This window comes from Heterodontus francisci, chromosome 1, assembly GCF_036365525.1.
Source record: "Heterodontus francisci isolate sHetFra1 chromosome 1, sHetFra1.hap1, whole genome shotgun sequence".
Lineage (NCBI taxonomy): Eukaryota > Metazoa > Chordata > Chondrichthyes > Heterodontiformes > Heterodontidae > Heterodontus > Heterodontus francisci.
Genome location: NC_090371.1, coordinates 150,724,378 through 150,740,348, shown reverse-complemented (window position 1 = coordinate 150,740,348; position 15,971 = coordinate 150,724,378). Strand labels below are relative to the sequence as shown.

General features: G+C 45.9%; 1 protein-coding gene across 4 annotated transcripts in view; it reads left to right on the top strand.

The window, feature by feature from the left end:
- Positions 1 to 15,971, top strand: part of tbc1d19 (TBC1 domain family, member 19) — a 225,189-nt gene that overhangs the window by 71,489 nt on the left and 137,729 nt on the right. The gene's annotated exons all lie outside the window — the stretch shown is intronic.

The window sequence follows — 15,971 nt, the reverse complement described above, 5'->3', positions numbered from 1 at the left end:
TGGCGACCACGCTCTGGAAGTGGTTCAAGAGTTCACCTACCTAGGCTCAACTATCACCAGTAACCTGTCTCTAGATGCAGAAATCAACAAGCGCATGGGTAAGGCTTCCACTGCTATGTTCAGACTGGCCAAGAGAGTGTGGGAAAATGGCGCACTGACACGGAACACAAAAGTCCGAGTGTATCAGTCCTGTGTCCTCAGTACCTTGCTCTACGGCAGCGAGGCCTGGACAACGTATGCCAGCCAAGAGCGACGTCTCAATTCATTCCATCTTCGCTGCCTTCGGAGAATACTTGGCATCAGGTGGCAGGACTATATCTCCAACACAGAAGTCCTTGAAGCGGCCAACATCCCCAGCTTATACACACTACTGAGTCAGCGGCGCTTGAGATGGCTTGGCCATGTGAGCCGCATGGAAGATGGCAGGATCCCCAAAGACACATTGTACAGCGAGCTCGCCACTGGTATCAGACCCACCGGCCGTCCATGTCTCCGTTATAAAGACGTCTGCAAACGCGACATGAAATCGTGTGACATTGATCACAAGTCGTGGGAGTCAGTTGCCAGCATTCGCCAGAGCTGGCGGGCAGCCATAAAGACAGGGCTAAATTGTGGCGAGTCGAAGAGACTTAGTAGTTGGCAGGAAAAAAGACAGAGGCGCAAGGGGAGAGCCAACTGTGCAACAGCCCCAACAAACAAATTTCTCTGCAGCACCTGTGGAAGAGCCTGTTACTCCAGAATTGGCCTTTATAGCCACTCCAGGCGCTGCTTCACAAACCACTGACCACCTCCAGGCGCGTATCCATTGTCTCTCGAGATAAGGAGGCCCAAAAGAAAAAGAAAAGAAAAAAAAAAAAAATCTGCATGTGTGTATCTCGTATGCTTGCTAGCTTGGGGATGTTGCGTATCTATAGGCATTAACCGAATTAGAGTTTACGTTTAATAAAGCTCAACCTTTTTTCTTTAAACCTAAGAAAACCTGTTTGGCTAGTTTCTTTGCCTTATAATTGGAAGTTAGTGAACAAGGATTCACTAAGAGGGAGCTAAAAAAAACAGGTGTGTTTAAAATTAAACCCTGTTACAGTAAGGCCAGGTGAAGGCTGAGAGGGAACCCTAGACCCCTTTCTCACCTGGTCGTAACAGGGGTGTTGGGCATGATTGAGGAGTGGACCAGGGTGTCGCAAAGGGAATCATCCCTCAGGAATGCAGAAAGGGGAAGATAAGTTTGGTGGTGGCATTATACTGGAGGTGGTGGAAATGGTGGAGGATGATCTGTTGAATACAGAAGCTGGTGGGGTAGAAGGTGAGGACAAGGGGAACCTTATCATGGTTCTGGGAGGGAGGGGAAGGAGTGAGAGCAAAAGTGTGGGAAATGGCATAGACACGGTTGAGGGACCTGTCAGCCATGGTCAGAGGGAATGCTCAGTTGCAGGGAAAGGAAGACATATTGGAGTGCAAGGGTTCCCCTTGTCTTCACCTTTCACAGACCAATGAAGAGTGCAGGAGGGTATGCCAGAAGCAGCAACAGGCTAAAAATGAGGTGTCAGCCTGGTGAAGCTACAACACAGGACTACTTGCATGCCAAACAGTGGAAGCAGCATGCATTAGACAAGGCTAAGCAATCCCACAACCAATGGATCAGATCTAAGCTCCGCAATCCTGCTACATCCAGTCGTGAATAGTGGTGGGCAATTAAACAACTAACAGGAAGAGGAGGCCTCCACAAGTATCCCCATCCTCAACGATGGGGAAGCCCAGCACATCAGTGCAAAAGACAAGGCTGAAGCATTTGCATCCATCTTCAGCCAGACGTGCCAAGTGGATGATCCATCTCGGCCTCCTCCTGAAGTCCCCAGCATCACAGATGCCAGTCTTCAGACAATCCAATTCACTCCACATGAGATCAAGAAATGGCTGAAGACACTGGATACTGCAAAGGCTATGGGCCCTGACAACATTCTGGCAATAGTACTGAAGACTTGTGCTTCAGAGCTAGCCATGCCCATAGCCAAGCTGTTTCAATACAGCTACAACACTGCCCAGGTATGTCCTGTACACAAAAAGCAGGACAAATCCAACCCTGCCAATTACTGCCATATCAGTACACTCTCGATCATTAGCAAAATGATGGAAGAGATGTCGACAGTGCTAGCAAGTGGCACTTGCTCAGCAATAACCTGCTCACTGACACTCAGTTTGGGTTCTGCCAGAGTCACTCAGCTCCTGACCTCATTACAGCTTGGTCCAAACATGGACAAAAGAGCTGAACTCCAGAGGTGAGGTGAGAGTGACTGCCGTTGACATGAAGGCAGCATTTGACCGAGTATGACCTCAAGAAGCCCGAGCAGAACTGGAGTCAATAGGAATCAGGGGGAAAACTGTCTGCTGGTTGGAGTCATACCTAGCACAAAGGAAGATGGTTGTGGTTGTTGGACATCACTGCAGGAGTTCCTCAGAGCAGTGTCCTAGGCCCAATCATCTTCAGCTGCTTCACCAATGACCTTCCCTCCATCATAAGGTCAGAAGTGGGGATGTTTGCTGATGATTGCACAATGTTCCGCACCATTCGCAACTCCTCAGTTACTGAAGCAGCCCATGTTCAGATGCAGCAAGACCTGGACAACATCCAGGCTTGGGCTGATAAGTGGGCAAGTAACATTCGTGCCACACAAGTGCCAGGCAGTGAGCATCTTAAACAAAACAGAATCTAACCATCTCCCCTTGAGGTTTAATGACGTTACCATCGCTGAATCTCCCACAATCAACATCCTGGGGTTACCATTGAAACGAAGCTGAACTGGACCCGCCACATAAATACTGTGGATATAAGAGAAGGTCAGAGGCTGGGAATTCTGCAGCGAATAGCTCACCTCCTGTCTCCCAAAGCCTGTCGACTATCTACACGGCAACGAGTCAGGAGTGTGTTGGAATACTCTCCACTTGCCTGGATGGGTACTACTCCAACAATACTCAAGAACCTCGACACTATCTAGGACAAAGCAGCCTGCTTGATTGGCACCCCATTAGAGGAGCACAGGTATCTCAGAGGGTTATGGGGTTGGAGGACATTACAGAGATTGGGAGCGGTGAGATCATGGAGGATGTGAAAACAAGGATGAGCATTTTAAAATCAAAGCGTTGCTTGACTGGGAGCCATTGTAGGTCAGTGAGCACAAGGGTGATGGTTGAATGGATTTGGTGTGAGTTAGGATACAGACAGCAGAATTTTGAATGACCTCAAATTTATGGACGGTAGAACGTGGGAGGTTGGCCAGGAGCGCATTGGAATCAGCAAGGCTAGAGATAACAAAAACATGGATGAACATCTCAGGAGCAGATGAGCTGAGGTGGTTGAGCAGTGCTATGGAGGTAGAAATAGATGATCTTAGTGATGGCGTGGATATGTGGCAGAAAGCTCAGCTTGGGGTCAAATATGGCATTAAGTTTGTGAACAGTCTGGTTCAACATCATATAGTTGCCAGGGAGAGGGATGGAGTCAGTGGCTAGGAAGTGGAGTTTTTGGCGGGGATCGAAGACAGTGGCTTCATCTAGTAGTGAATGGCGGACAAGCATTCTGACAATTTAGAGACAATGGAGGGGCCGAGAGAGGTGGTGGTGAGGTAGAGCTGGGTTTTTTTTTAGATTAGAGATACAGCACTGAAACAGGCCCTTCGGCCCACCGAGTCTGTGCTGAACATCAACCACCCATTTATACTAATCCTACACTAATCCCATATTCCTACCAAATATCCCCACCTGTCCCTATATTTCCCTACCACCTACCTATACTAGTGACAATTTATAATGGCCAATTTACCTATCAACCTGCAAGTCTTTTGGCTTGTGGGAGGAAACCGGAGCACCCGGAGGAAACCCACGCAGACACAGGGAGAACTTGCAAACTCCACACAGGCAGTACCCAGAATTGAACCCGGGTCCCTGGAGCTGTGAGGCTGCGGTGCTAACCACTGCGCCACTGTGCCGTTAGTGTATATGTGTTTTCAGATGATGATGCCGAGGGGCAGCATGTAGATGAAAAATAGGAGGGGGCCAAGGATAGATTCTTGGGTGACACAGGAGCGAACTGTGCTGGAGCAGAAACATAAGCAATTGCAGGTGATTCTGTGGCTACAATTAGATAAATTAGAGTGGAAGCAGATAAGGGCAGTTCCACCCAGCTGGACGACGGTGGAGACACGTTGGAGGAAGGTGGCATGATCAGCCATGTCAGAGGCTGCAGAAAGGTCGGGTAAGGACAAGGAGGGATAGTTTACTTTTTCCAGAATCTCTCAGGATGTTATTTGTGACTTTGATAAGAGCCGTTTTGGTACTGTGACAGGGGTGGAGATCTAATTGGAGGAATTCAAACATCGTGTTTCAGGAAAAGTGGGCATGAATTTGGAAGGCGACAACTTGTTTAGGGACTCCTTCCAGGTGAAACAGTAATTTACTTATACTTTCAATTTATTATACTGTATTGACTGCTCATGATGCAGTCTCCTGTACGTTGGGGAGACGAAATGCAGACTGGACGATCTCTTGTGGAACACCTCTGTTCAATGCTCAAATATCCTCCTGAGCTTCCAGTCGCTTGTCATTTTAATACTGTGCGCCTACTCCCACTCTGACCTCCCTGTCCTCGGCCTTCTACACTGTTCTAATGAAACTCAACAGAAGCTCGAGCAGGTAATCTTTCGACGAGGCACTTCTACAACCTTCCAGACTCAACATTGAGTTTAATAATTTCAGATTATAAGCACTGCTCCCATTTTATTTCGGACAGCAGCTGTTGGTAATGATTTCTGCTGTTATTTACAGCTCCTCTCGGCCCATCTTTTGTTTCTGTTCTTGTCTCATTATCACCCCTTTTGCCTTGCACCACCCATCCCTTTTGTCATTCAATCACTCCTGCCTTCTATCACAGATCTTCCATTTTGCTCTTTCCTCCCCATTCCCTGCCTCTGGACTTGCTTAAAACCTTTTAGATCTCAAACTTTTTCCAGTTCTTTTGAAAGGTATTGACCTGAAAGTTTAACTCTGTTTCTCTTGTTACGACCGAGGCGGGAGGAGTGCACTGTTTATTCTAGTTCCACTTCTCCACAAGTCACAACATATATTTAAATTTTTTCCCACTTACCGATACAGTCAATCATAGACTCTTTATTTTTTCCCAGAATAAAACACTCCAACCAGGTTTCTTTAATGAAGAACAAAATTATCAGTTTATTATAAAGCAAGTCTTGGCCAGTAATGAAGTAAAGCATTAACACACAGATTGAAATATTAAAGTTCACTTTTTACCTTAGCCCCTCACATATACACACACACACGTTAACCAGAAAAATAAATGGATTTTCGTTTTAGAGCTCTATTGCAAAAAAAAAACACTTAGGCTAAATACTTGCTCATTCTTGAAGAAGGAAAAAAAAGATATGGAAGGATGTCCTTTGTTTTGGTTTGGCGTCCCAAATGTGTACAGACGGCTGTAACTGGGATCTTCCCAGAACAGTTCTTTTCAGGTGACATTGAAGGTCAGTTTGGGTAGGCTTTCCAGGAGAAATGCAGCAACAGTTTCAGTCTGCTTCTTACACTTAGAACATAGAACAGTACAGCACAGTACAGGCCCTTCGGCCCACAATGTTGTGCCGAACCTTTAACCTACTCTAAGATCAAACTAACTACCGACCCTTCATTCTACTAACATCCATGTACCTATCCAAGAGTCGCTTAAATGCCCCTAATGTATCTGCTTCTACTACCACCGCTGGCAGCGCATTCCACGCATCCACCACTCTCTGTGTAAAGAACCTACCTCTGACATCTCCCCGAAACCTTCCTCCAATCACCTTAAAATTATGCCCCCTGGTGATAGCCCTTTCCACCCTGGGAAAAGGTCTCTGGCTATCCACTCTATCTATGCCTCTCATCATCTTGTACCCCTCTATCAGGTCACCTCTCATCCTTCTTCGCTCCAATGAGAAAAGCCCCAGCTCCCTCAATCTTTCTTTGTAGGACATGCCTTCCTGTCCAGGCAGCATCCTGGGAAATCTCCTCTGCACCCTCTCTAAAGCTTCTACATCCTTCCTATAATGAGGCGACCAGAACTGAACACAATATTCCAAGTGTGGTCGAACCAGGGCCTTATAGAGCTGCAGCATAACCTCGCGGCTCTTAAACTCAATCCCCCTGTTAATGAAAGCCAACACACCATACGCCTTCTTAACAACCCTATGAGCTTGGGTGGCAACTTTGAGCGATCTTTGGACATGGACCCCAAGATCCCTCTGTTCCTCCACACTACCAAGAATCCTGTCTTTAAGCCTGTATTCCGCATGTAAATTCGACCTTCCAAAATGAATCACTTCACACTTTTCCAGGTTGAACTCCATCTGCCACTTCTCAGCCCAGCTCTGCATCCTGTCAATGTCCGGTTGCAACCTACAACAGCCTTCCACACTATCCACAACTCCAGCAACCTTCGTGTCATCGGCAAACTTGCTAACCCAGCCTTCCACTTCCTCATCCAAGTCATTTATAAAAATCACAAAGAGCAGAGGTCCCAGAACAGATCCCTGTGGAACACCACTGGTCACCGAGCTCCATGCTGAATACTTTCCATCTACTACCACCCTCTGACTTCTATGGGCCAGCCAATTCTGTATCCAGACAGCCAACTTTCCCTGTTTCCCATGCCTCCTTACTTTCTGAATGAGCCTACCATGGGGAACCTTATCAAATGCCTTGCTAAAATCCATATACACCACATCCACTGCTCTTCCTTCATCAACGTGTTTTGTCACATCTTCAAAGAATTCAATAAGGCTTGTGAGGCATGACCTGCCCCTCACAAAGCCATGCTGACTGTCTCTAATCAAACTATGCTTTTCCAAATAATCATAAATCCTGTCTCTCAGAATCCTCTCCAATAATTTGCCCACTACCGACGTAAGACTGACTGGTCTATAATTCCCAGGGTTATCCCTATTCCCTTTCTTGAACAAGGGAACAACATTTGCCACCCTCCAATCATCCGGCACTACTCCAGTGGACAGTGAAGACGCAAAGATCATCGCCAAAGGAGCGGCAATCTCTTCCCTCGCTTCCAGTAATATCCTTGGGTATATCCCGTCTGGCCCTGGGGACTTATCTGTCCTCATATCATTCAAAATTTCCAGCACATCCTCCCTCTTAACCTCAACCTGTTCGAGCATATCAGCCTGTTCAACGCTGTCCTCACAAACGACCAGGTCCCTCTCACTAGTGAATACTGAAGCAAAGTATTCATTTAGGACCTCCCCTACCTCCTCCGACTCCAGGCACAAGTTTCCTCCACTATCCCTGATCGGCCCTACCCTCACTCTGGCCATCCTCTTGTTCCTCACATAAGTGTAGAACGCCTTGGGATTTTCCTTAATCCTACCCGCCAAGACTTTTTCATGTCCCCTTCTAGCTCTCCTAAGTCCATTCTTCAGTTCCTTCCTGGCTACCTTGTAACCCTCTAGAGCCCTGTCTGATCCTTGCTTCCTCAACCTTAAGTAAGCTTCCTTCTTCCTCTTGACTAGCTGTTCCACATCTCTTGTCATCCAAGGTTCCTTCACCCTACCATCCCTTCCCTGCCTCATCGGGTCAAACCTATCCAGCAGTCGCAGCAAGTGCTCCCTAAACAACCTCCACATTTCTGTCGTGCATTTCCCTGAGAACATCTGTTCCCAATTTATGCTCCCCAGTTCCTGCCTAATAGCATTGTAATTCCCCCTCCCCCAATTAAATATTTTCCCATCCCGTCTGCTCCTGTCCCTCTCCATGACTATAGTAAAGGTCAGGGAGTTGTGATCACGATCACCGAAATGCTCTCCCACCGATAGACCTGCCACCTGGCCTGGTTCGTTGCCAAGCACCAAATCCAACATAGTCTCCCCTCTAGTCGGCCTATCTACATATTGAGTCAAGAAACCTTCCTGGACACACCTGACAAAAACTGCTCCATCCAAACTATTTGCACTAAGGAGGTTCCAATCAAATTAGGGAAGTTGAAGTCACCCATGACAACAACCCTGTTACTTCTGCACCTTTCCAAAATCTGCCTCCCAATCTGTTCCTCCATGTCTCTGTTGCAATTGGGGGGTCTATAGAAAACTCCCAACAAAGTGACTGCTCCTTTCCTGTTTCTGACTTCCACCCATAATGACTCATTAGACAAACCCTCCTCGACGACCTCCCTTTCTGCAGCTGTGATACTATCCCTGATTAGCAATGCCACTCCCCCACCTCTTTTACCTCCCTCCCTATTCCTTTTGAAACATCTAAACCCCAGAACATCCAACATCCATTCCTGCCCCTGTGATATCCACGTCTCCGTAATGGCCACAACATCGTAGCTCCAAGTTCTGATCCATGCTCTAAGTTCATCACCCTTATTCCTGACACTTCTTGCGTTAAAATAGACACACTTCAACCCATCATACTGGCTGCAACTTTGCCCTGTCAACTGTCTAACCTTCCTCACAGACTCTCTGCACTCGGTATCTGCCAGTTCAACAGCTACCCCATTCACTGATCCGTAGCTCCGGTTCCCATCCCCCTGCCAAACTAGTGTAAACCCTCCCGAAGAGCTCTAGCAAACCTCCCGCCCAGGATATTGGTGCCCCTCCAGTTCAGATGCAACCCATCGTCCTTGTACAGGTCCCACCTTCCCCAGAAGGTATCCCAATGATCCACATATCTGAAGCCCTCCCTCCTACACCAGCTCTGTCGCCACGTGTTCAGCTGCACTCGCTCTCTGTTTCTAGCCTCACTGGCATGTGGCACCGGTAACAATCCTGAGAATACTACTCTGCTCGTCCTGCCTTTCAGCTTCCAACCTCACTCCCTATATTCGCTTTTCAGGTCTTCATCCCTTTTCCTAGCTATGTCATTGGTACCGATATGTACCATGACCTCTGGCTGCTCCCCCTCCCCCTCCCCCTTAAGAATCCTGTAGACTCGGTCCGAGACATCCCTGACCCTGGCACCCAGGAGGCAACATACCATCCGGGAGTCTCGTTCGCGACCACAGAATCTCCTGTCTGTTCCTCTAACCACTGAATCTCCTATCACTATCGCTCTCCTATTCTCCCCCCTTCCCTTCTGAGCCACTGGGCCAGGCTCGGTGCCAGAGACCTGGCCAATGTGACTTTCCCCTGGTAGGTCGTCCCCCTCAACCGTATCCAAAACAGTATACTTATTATTGAGGGGAACGGCCACAGGGGATCCCTGCACTGTGCGCCTATTCCCTTTCCCTCCCCTGACGGTCACCCAGCTACCTTTATCCTGTAACTTAGGTGTCACTACTTCCCTATAACTGCTCTCTATCACCCCCTCAGCATCCTGAATGATCCGAAGTTCATCTAGCTCTAGCTCCAGTTCCCTAACGCGGTCTGCGAGGAGCTGGAGTTAGGTGCACTTCTCACAGGTGAAGTCAGCAGGGACACCAGTGGTGACCCTCACCTCCCACATCCTGCAAGAGGAGCATGCAACTGCCCTAGCTTCCATCCCCTCTGCACTAAATTGACAACAGAGATTTTTTTAAAAAAAGGAAAACCTTACCATACCAAACCCTCCACACAAGAGTCCTTTTTTTTTGGTTAGAGGAGGAGGATGGGTGGGAGACACTACACGTGTAGTGTTTCGGGTTTAGCCACTGCCCGAATATATAAGTTTACTTATCCAGCAGTCCCCGTGTCCGCCGAACAAAAGGTAAGTTACTTAAAACTGAAACTCAGCTTCCCAGCTGACACCTCGCTCCCACTATCGCTGCTTCTCGAGAGATGGAAAACGGGCAGGTTTTTTTCAAACAGCTGAAACAGACTGAGTTGGGGTTGTTTGTTCTTCTTGGGAAGTTGATTCTTTAACTCATTTTCAAACCACTGTTCATCCCCAACTGCCTTTTGTAACAATTCAAAGTGAAAACCAAAACATTCCAGAAGTCAAGCCTCCTGACGTCTATAAATCCTGACCTGTCACTTCTCTGAAAACATCTTCTCCAAGACAAAAAACAAGCTCCCTGCTGGGTATTTATCTGAAAACAGGTGCCTTCCAGTAACTGTTTACCTTCCAGTAATTGTTTACAATCCAGACCTCTCCAGTGACTCTTGTAAACAAAAACATCCATGGACTCCTTTTCAGTTCGAGCACAAATTCTCAAAATTTAACAAAAAAAAGGAAGCACTGGTAACACCTCCACCCTTGGAGCAATGAAACACCATTTTTGAATGTGTTTCATTGCAAAGTGTGGAAAAAACAGAAGATGAAAAATTTTAAAACACATTTCCACACTCATACACATTCACTCTTAACCTGTAGCTAATACAGTTCTGCTTTGTACCATCTTTGCATTCAGATAATTCAAAGCAAAGTTAAATTCTAGATAAAGCATCTGCAATTACATTATTTTTGTCCGAAATGTAGATCATATTTAAGTGATAGAGCTGTAATAGTCTCGTTTCCTGGTTTTTGAATTTTTGGCAAAGTTTATTACCAAATCAGCCAACTGTAATTTCCTAAACAGAGCTTCCAGTTGTTTCAAGTGGTGCTTCCATAAAACTGGCACCTCTAATTCTCATACCAGTTTTTGGGGAACCATTTAGTCGGGTGTTGGTTATCTGACAGTGATGCCAATTTTACCTCCGACAATAGAACTTGGTTAACCATTACTCGGGTGAAAACATATGAAGAAAAAATTGCTGGAACCTTTTCCTGCAGCTCTTCTGTCTCTTTAACTTCACTTGATTTTTCCGTGACTACTAGAGAAGCTACTACCTTCCCTCTGGCCAAATCATTCCCCAGGAGTAGGTCAACTCCGTCTACCAGCAAACTATGGACAACTCCTACAGTTACCGTTTCAGACATTATGTCATATCCAGGTGCACCTGATACAAAGGTACGGGTATATACTCCCGCCAATACCATTCACTAAAACCTTGGCATTCAGTGTGCTCTCTAGTTAAAATGTTATGCCTTTCCCCAGCAAAAGAATTTGGGTGCCTCCTGTATCCCTAAGTATAACTACAGGTTTACCTGCCTCACTTGAGGGATAAGGAGTTACTTTTCCTTTTGACAAGAATTCTCTCTAGCTCTCATGTATCTTATTCACAACCCCTGCACTCACAGTGGCTTTTGTATTTGGCCTTACAGCTGTAATCAGAGCTACAGCATGATCTATTGTGCTCTTGGTCAGGGCCCCTTTCTCTGCATTGGCTTCATGTACGCCAATAAGTCCCATGGGTTTACCCTGCAACTTCCAGCATTCTGCACGAAGGTGTCCCACCTTGTGACAATGGTAACATTTCGGCTTACGCACCTCACTTCCACCCTCAGCGTTTTCCTTTCTGGCCTGAGGAGGAGATCCTGGGTGTTCCCAGCTGTCCCTTCTTGTCCCCGGCTACTTGCGTTCCTTTCACCCTCCCACCTTCTTTCCTTCTCGGGTTTGTGGGAGTGACAGACAAAGCGTTTGGACTTGTAAACAAGCTCATAATCATCAGCAATTTCTACTGCCCGTCTGTCTTTTGAAACCTTCAGGTTCTCTACATGGGTTCTTACTAATGGAGGGAGTGAATTTTTGAATTCTTCGAGGAGAATTAACTCCCTAAGGTTCTGATACGTTTGCTTTGTCTTCTCAAATTCTATATAAGTCTGCCCAGACAATCTCCGGAGGTTTTGAAATTTCTGCCGGTAAGCTTCAGGGACTAACTCATATGCAGCGAAAATAGCCTTGTTTTCCCCATCAACTTACTTTACCTTCGGCCACTTCATCTGTCTGGTTGTCTTTTCAAAAGAAATGAAAAATGCCTCTATGTCCCTCTCCTCAAACTTAGGGAGAGTTTGCACAAATTTAAACAGCTCTCCACTGGGTCTTGAGCTGGAGTCAGATCTTTCCCCACCAAAATTTTAATTGGAGTCAAGATCACCCATTTGTCTTAGTTCCATCTTTTTAAATTCAAATTCATTTCCTTTCTCTTTCTCTTTCTCTTTCTTTTTCCTCAAGTTCAAGTTTCTTCATTGTCAATTCTCTTTCAAGTTCAAGTTTTTTCAATCCTGTTGCTTTTTCTTTTTCCTGTTGATGCTTGAGTTTTTCCAATTCTATTTTTTCTTTGTCAAGTTCAAGCTGCCTCATCTGTAACCAAAGTTTAGCTAATTCAACTGCACTACCCTTTGGTTTACTTTCTTCTTCTTACAATTGCAAATGTTGTGCTATTACTTCAATTATGTCTGCTTTCTTAGCTCCAGGGTGACCACTTCCTGAGAAGTGCTATCCACAAGACTCCTGTATGCACTGTAATAATGCCCCTCAAGCTCAGAAACTCAGCTTGAACTTGAGAAGTTGACAGCAGTTCCTGCAAATATGTTTTTTCCAGGCTACATGAAGTGTTCTGGAATTCTCACATGGCACAGGATGTGCATGTGACAGGCATGTTAAATTAGTTTTTTTTTTAGCTTTCTTACTATTTAACTGTTTAGCTAAAACTAACACAAGTACCAAACTATATGACGTCACTTTTCGAATGTTTCCCCGTTTGTCTGGTATCTGCTGTTCTGGCGCTTCTGATAAGCTCTTTTGCTGCAGGCTGTTGAAATCTGCTGCTCGCCTTCTCCCGATAGACACTATCTCTCCCGATCAGCTCTATACTTAAAGGGCTACATTTTATTCTCCGGCGGCGGGCGGAAAAAATGGCGGCCCGCACAGCCATGCTGCCACGATCTTGAGCCCAGCGACTCATTTAAATGTGCAGGGTAGTCCAACCCCCCCCCCAATCACATGGTGGGGGCGGGCTCTGTGATACCAGCACTAGCGTCAGCTGCCTTTGCGCAGGCTCTGGCTCTTATTTTAAAGGGCTGCCAGACCTGCACATGTGAACCCTGTACCCCCCCCCCCCCCAATACACTGAAAATTAATTTCTGACCTGCGCCCCCAATACAATGAAAATAAATGGGTGCCCTGTGCCCTCCCCCCCACCACCCAAAATACTTAAATAATTGATTAGACCTCTTCCCCACCCCACCCCCCCCCCCCCCCCCCACCATCCCCCGAACTGTACAAAGTGTAGAGGTCACCCCTTCCCCCCCCACCCCACTCTAGAAATGCTGAGTTGACAGCAACCACCCCACACTAAAAATCCTAAATTCCTCTCCTGCCCCAACTCGGCGGTGCCAGCTTTCCCTGGACGGGAAAGTGAAGGCGCGTGAGTGCTACCCCTTGCATGGAAGATCCTGGACAGTCGGCAAGATCACGGTGAAACATGTCAATCCTTTATTTAAATATTTAAAGTTGGGTGCCGTCACTGAGCAACGGGGGGCTGCCACGGAGCCTCACTGCTGCTGGAAAAGTCGGGCCCAGCAATTCCGGCATTGGGCTGCATGGTGGGCCGCTGCCATTGTGATCTTCCAGCCACCCCCGCCACGGAACCCAACATTGGGCGCTCAACAAAATCCTGCCCATGTAGTGCCTTTAATGTCGATCAACTTCACAAAGACATAAAGAAAAAATAGGCACCAAACCAAAGAACTATGGTCTAAGAGGTGAATTTCAAGGTGTGGCATAAAGGAGGTGAGAAAGATGGGAGGGGTTGAGGGACATAACCAGACAGAGTTCAAGGGTACAATGCTGCGGTCCCCTTATTGGTTCTGTGCAATATGGAAGCCAGTGCTCATTTAGACAGATCTCTGAGAAGATAATGGGACTCTGGTCTGGCTATACAGTGGAAACATTCAGCCCCATCAATCGTGTTCTGTCATTCCATTAGATCCCTGCTGATCTGTGCCTCAACCCCATTTACCGACCTTTGCTTCATATCCCAATAGTTTTTCCCAAATAAAAATCTATCAATTGCAGCTTTGAAAGCTTCGGTTGATCCAACATCCATAGCCTTTTAGGGGAGAGAGTTCCAGATTTTTTACAGCCCTCTGCGTGAAGAAGTGCTTCCTAGTTTTGCTCCTGAATGGTCTGGCTCTAATTTTATAAAAATGCCCCCCTTTTCTGGATTTTCTTCCAGCAGAGGAAATAGTTCCTCTTTATCTACTCTATTGGATCCGTTTTTCATTTTAAACACCTCGATTAGATCAGCCCTGAATCATATATAGTCCAGGGAATACAAGCCAGTTTATGCAACCTGTCATCATATTTGAACTCTTTTAGTCCTGGTATCATTCTGATGAATCTGTGTGGCACTCTCTCCCAGGCCAATATATCCTTCCTAAGATATAGTGCCAGAACTGAACCCAGTACTCTGGATGGGGTCTGACCAAGGCAGTATGCAGCTGAAGCATAACTTTCACCCCTTTGTATTCCAACTGCCTTCAAATAAAGGCCAAAATTCCATTAGCCTTCGTGATTGCTTTTGTACCTGTCCACTAGTGATTTGAGTACGTGGACATCCAAATCTCTCTTTCTCTTCCACAATTCTAGTATCTCACCATTTAGCAAAAACTGATTTATCATTCTTGGATCAAAAATGGATGACCTCACACTGCCCAACATTGAGCTCCATTTGCCAGTTTTGTCCATTCCCTTTATCTAAGTCATGTGCACTCCCAAAGCCAGTCCTTTTTGTTAAAAAAAATTCTCTGATTGTAGGTGTTGCTGGCATGGCTGGCATTTGTTGCTCATTCCTAATTGTCCTGAGAAGGTGGTGATAGGTCTTTTTGATTTGTTGCATTCTTTGTAGCAGCTTTATACAACTGAGTGATTTGCTAAGGCAGTTAATAGTCATCCGAGTTGGCATGGGACTGGAGTCACATATAGGCCAGGCCGAGTAAAGAGAACAGATTTCCTTCCCCAAAGGGCATTTAAAAAAGAACAAACTTGCATTTTTGTGGAACCTTCACAATCTCAGGATGTCCAAAGCACTTCACAGCCTGTGGAAGTGTCGTCACTGTTGTACTGTAGGGAATCGCAACAGACAGTTTGCGCACAGCAAGGCCCAAACAGCAATAATATAAATGAGCGATTAAACTGTTTTAGTTGAGTTGGTTGAGAGACAAATGTTGGTCAGGGCAGCTACACCTCTGACAGTGCAGCGTGTAATGCACTGGAGTTTCTGTTGAGAGAATGTGCTCAAGTCTGTGGAGGGAGGCTTGAACACACAACCTACTGACTCAGATGAGAGTGCTATCACAGTGCCACGGTTGACACCGTTAGTGCACCATTTGAGGTTTTACGACAATCTGACAGTTTTATGATTACTTTTACTGCCAAGAGCTTTTCATTTCCAGATTTTTTGAAACATAATTGGATTTTTCCCAGATGGTTGATGAGTATTTTTGAAGATGGGCATTGTTTGATGAAGTCAATGAGCAAGGGCTTGGAGGGAAAATTAAGCATACATGAATGAGAGGGGCTTAAGAGGCTTCATGGCCAAGATGTGTTTGATAAGGACTGTGGGGGAGATGGATAACAACTGAAGTGTAGAAGAGCCCAATTGCAAGGAGTGAGGAGGTTGTTGGATGCCATAAAGAGAAGGCAGGAGAGCTATGCAGATTGTTCCAATTTTCGATGCAGAAGTCCACCAGTTGCTGTCATTTATGGTGCCAGATAAGGATGACATGAAAGGAGATCAGAGGAAATAATTGTTGAAGAAGGAAGTAGTTGTTGTCTCCAGGATGATCTTGGAGCCCAATGTAAAAGTGGGCAGCTGCTATACAAAAATGCAGCATTCAAAGTTAACAACTTTGAAAGCATTCGGATCCTTAGAAGTATAAATTTGAGATCCACTTAACAGAAAGTTATGTACTTAAGTGGTGTGTAGTCTCAGTTTAAAAAAGCTTTGAAGTGCCAACTCTGAGATATAGGTACATTAACAGCAAAGCAAGGTGAGAAAATGGATGCCTTTTTTGATTAATGAGCAATGAATTATACTTTTATAACAAAAATGGTGTTTTTAACAATTACCAATGCAGTACCAATGCTAAATAGATTAATTGTTTCGAAAAATACCAAA